Source organism: Oryzias latipes, chromosome 19 (genome assembly GCF_053564925.1).
Source record: "Oryzias latipes strain Hd-rR chromosome 19, Olatipes_Hd-rR_3.1".
In the NCBI taxonomy this organism is placed as follows: Eukaryota; Metazoa; Chordata; class Actinopteri; order Beloniformes; family Adrianichthyidae; genus Oryzias; species Oryzias latipes.
In genome coordinates this window covers 13,243,014-13,247,173 of record NC_136255.1, presented here as the reverse complement: position 1 = coordinate 13,247,173, position 4,160 = coordinate 13,243,014, and the positions used below count along the sequence as shown (strand labels likewise).

At 33.8% G+C, this 4,160-nt stretch overlaps 1 long non-coding RNA gene across 1 annotated transcript; it reads left to right on the top strand.

Moving 5' to 3' along the window:
• The first annotated feature begins 312 nt into the window (after positions 1 to 312).
• On the top strand, positions 313 to 1,585 carry LOC144987895 (uncharacterized). The gene is made up of 2 exons (XR_013651582.1): positions 313 to 746; positions 1,390 to 1,585. It is a non-coding gene; the product is annotated as an uncharacterized LOC144987895 (long non-coding RNA).
• Positions 1,586 to 4,160: the final 2,575 nt, after the last annotated feature.

Genomic DNA, 4,160 nt, shown 5'->3' with positions numbered 1-4,160 from the left:
CCTCATTTAAAAACATAATAAATTATTCAAAACTTAACTTTTTTTAAATATTGTTCTAAAAATGAACTTTTTTAAATATATATTATATAATGTCAGGAAAATATGTAAAACAACAAGGCTAAATAATTAGTTTTAATACTAAAAACACCCCGAGTGTGTGTTTTGTTAAGTATGGCAGGGGAAGTAAAGTTGCAAATTCCCAGCGCACTTGAATGCAGCACAACTACCCCCAAAGTGAACGTGCAGATTAATCCGGAGAACCTCGAGGCGCGCGCAACAGTTTGAATTTATCTTCATCTGGCAGGTAAGCCAGTGTTTTTTTTTTTTTTTTAAATATTGGATAAATTACATGTAAATATTTAAACTGATCAAACTTTATAAAGAAGCTAACCTCGTGATTTCAAGCCGCTATCTCTGTGTTTGAAACGTGACGTAAGAGCCTGTCTACCTTACTGCAATAATTTCAGTTATTTCATGTATACATTTTCAAAGTTTGTAATGAAAATCTACAAACATTTTTGTTACTTACCAGGAGAGAGGCACCTGTAAAACAAGCACGTAGCCTAAATGATAAAGTCTGTTGTTCTGTGCTCGTTTGACTGAGCGCACGTCTTTCTGGGAAAATCAAAGAAAGGCGTTTATTTAAAATAATGATGACGTACTTCCGTCTTTTTACCGCTTTAGATCAGCTATGGTGAAGAAGACATCCCAGACGAATCCGTGAAGCCACAGGAGAGTAAGCTAAAGTAAGCTAAATCCACCAAGTGGACATATTATTTACATTAATGAAGAGTTTAAATGCCGTTTCCCCATTTTCTTTTCTTTCGCCGTTTTTATTTTATTTTTATTTATTTATTTATTTTCAAATATGATAGAGACAACAATACCACCCAACAGTGAATGTAAATGTTTGAAAATTAAAACATATTTTTGTGAATAACTGTGTTGAATTTGAAATTGCCTATTTTTTTATTTTTTCCTTTTCTTTTACACTGCAATGTTTTTCATGTTAATGCAAATTGTAGGTGCGAATAATATTTATAAAGAATAAATACACACAGCAATTGCCAATTAAAACATTGCTTTTGTCATTCTTTGTCTAAACAAATTTGATTTTTTTATGGCAATTTTGATTTTTTTTCTTTGATTTCTTTTTTGTTGTTTTTGTTTATGTAACTAAAATATAAAGTTGTGAATAATTTATTGTCATGTTCATAAATGAGGATAATTGATTAATTTCAAGCATTACAGTCAAAGCTATAAAGAATTCACAGAAATTTATCAAACTCATTACAGAAATGATTAAATAAGTACAATTTATTTTGTATTTTATCAAAGTCGTTATGCTTTTTATGTTCACTTGAGCTCATATTGTGAATTTTCTTGCAGTTACAAACCCTGAAGAAGTCCTGCACCGTTACCAAACTCTGCTGAAAGAATTTTGATGGACAAAAAGCACAACCCTCAGGCCAATAATGTGTTTTTTGGAATGCTCCTTTGTACTGTTTTGTACTTAAAACATATTTCATTGTGATGACACTTTGTATGCTGCAGACATGTATCATATTAAAGATTGTTGTTTTCACTGCTGTCTTGTTTCTCTTTAAACTTGCCTCATGTTACAAGAAGTAATCAGGCCAGAATATGTTTTTACAATGTAGTTACTTTACCCTTACCAACAGGTTAGCATTGTCTCATGTGGTGAGGACAGAAGACCAAGTGTGTTCATGTACACTGTACGGGAAGGTAATACGTGTACATACCCAGCATTTACTACTGAAAGTACCATGTAATAGAGTGGAAATAGGTCTGACTTTCTTTTACAGTTACAGTTTCAGTGTACTTAAGGGGTAAGTACCAAGTACTATTCAAGTGAACATACCCGGTATTTAGTAATGAAAGTACCATGTAGTTGAGTGGAAATAGGGCTGACTTTCTTTTACAGTTACAGTTTCACTGTACTTAAGGGGTAGTTTCTGTGGTAAATTCATGGTAAATACCATGAAACGTGCAGCGAGTGCAGACCTAAAGGTCAAGGTACTTTATTTGTACTTACCTTGTTCTTACATGTGGTAAGTACCATAAAAGACACCTTTGCACAACATGTAAATACCCAGTAAGAATATTATAAATACCCAGTATGTACCACATAGGTATGAACCAAATAGTACCATATAAATACACAGTAAGTACCATGTAAGTACAGAGTAGACACAAAAAGTACCATGTAAGTACCCAGTAAAGTCCCATAGAAAGTACCATGTAAACACACTGTAAGTACCCAGTAAATTCCATAAAAAAGTACCATGTAAGTACCCTGAAAGTACCCAGTAGTTACACTATAAGTACCATGTAAATACCACTTAAGTACACTGTAAGTACTTTACTGTAAGGGAGACGTGTTTATTTAAGGAAGCCAGAAAAACAAAATTAGTTTTGTTTTTGACTGGAAAATGATCCTTTATCTTCCAGACACATTATGAAACAAGTGATGAAAGATTACCAAAGCCGCTGAGATTTTTGCACAAGATAAAAGAAAACATGCTGTGTTATTAACAGGAGACCACTTTTAATCACACAAACCTTTGCTAAAGAGCTGATGCAAGATACAGGTAACAAGAGCTGCCACTGCTGAGTAAAGATCTTAGAAAAGAAACTATTTTTCTTGGTAGACTTATTTTTATTTGTTTCATTCTTTTTTTTAACTTACATATGGAAAAAAACAAGAATATTTTTTATTTAAATATGTTTTAAAAGTTTCTTTTTTGCATGTCCGTGCAACCCATTTTTTAGGTTTAGCACTCATACTTTAACACTAGCAAGGTAAAAACAATCCTTTTTTTCATTAATGTTTGTAAAATTGTCCAGAAGTTCCAAAATATCTTTAAAGTTAACTTCTCTATTAGCAACTCTGCAAATTAACTTATTCCAGTTTCTTTGTGATAAAAATTGAACAAACTAAAATAATTTTTAAGGACTTTCAGATGTTGATTGTTTTTCTCTGACACCTAAATCACATTTTATTTTTATTTCATTCAATCGTATAATTTAGTTATTCCTACCCTATTTCTGTCACAGGCTCCCCGTTGGTTTCTTTTCACTCATCTTTCTGTGTAGGACAACTTGAAACACAAAAATACGAAAAGTCACCACCCCTTGCCCTGCCATTTCTAACAGCCCACTTTCTTTTTCTTATTTCTTCTTTTTCATCCAGTCCAAGAAAAACAAAAGTATACAAACATAATCAATATAAACAAAGTTAAGCCTCAAATACAACAGGGGTTTATTCAAATATACACCTTGTGTTCCAGAAGGTTCATAGCCTCCTATTGTAACAGTAATATCTGTCCAACTCAAAAGGGCTTCAGCTCTTATCCGTTCGCTCCACTGTTGGACAGGAAAAGTTAAAAAACTTGAAAAATAAACAAAGTTTGGCCCTTTTATTCAGTCAGACTGAATATCCATGTGGCGCCTTGAGCTTCTACTTTTTATGGAGGGGAAGAACAACCAATGTGTGCTCACTCCTTTAGAGCTATAAAATAGTGTACCATGTGAGCCTTTTATGCAGTGATGGAAATGTGGCCCAAATGATGTGACTAGTCTTAATTTGGCTATTTTCGGTTGTAAGAAGCATAATTCATGAAGTTATTGAAATAATCTTTTCACGACGGTAAAGAGGTTGGAGATAATTGAGTTTCCAGGTCGTTCTGACTCAGACAGGAAGCTTTTTTCACACTAAAATGACCTGAAAGATGCAGCAAGATTTCAAAACATTAGTCCTTAGTCACAACTGCCCTTGGATACGGGCTGTCGGCGGGCGCAAATTGATCTCGCCATTCACCTCTCTACGACCTTCCACGGGCCTGGATGACCCAAAAACCTGCAACACTCGTACAAGTCAACCTCCCCATACAGGTGCATGTAACCAAATCTTAAGAACAAAGTTTCTCCATCATGCAAATGGATGATGGATTGTATAAAGCTTTCAAGCAAATGCTACATTAGTGGCAAACACCTCTTAACACATTTTAAATGATGTATCTCTGTTCTAGTCTTAGTCGAGGTGTTTTGTTTTGGCAAAAATATTGACAATATTTGACCTCGTGTAAAACATGAAAATAATAATTTCAGATTAACTGAGGAAAAGTGAGCATAATCCC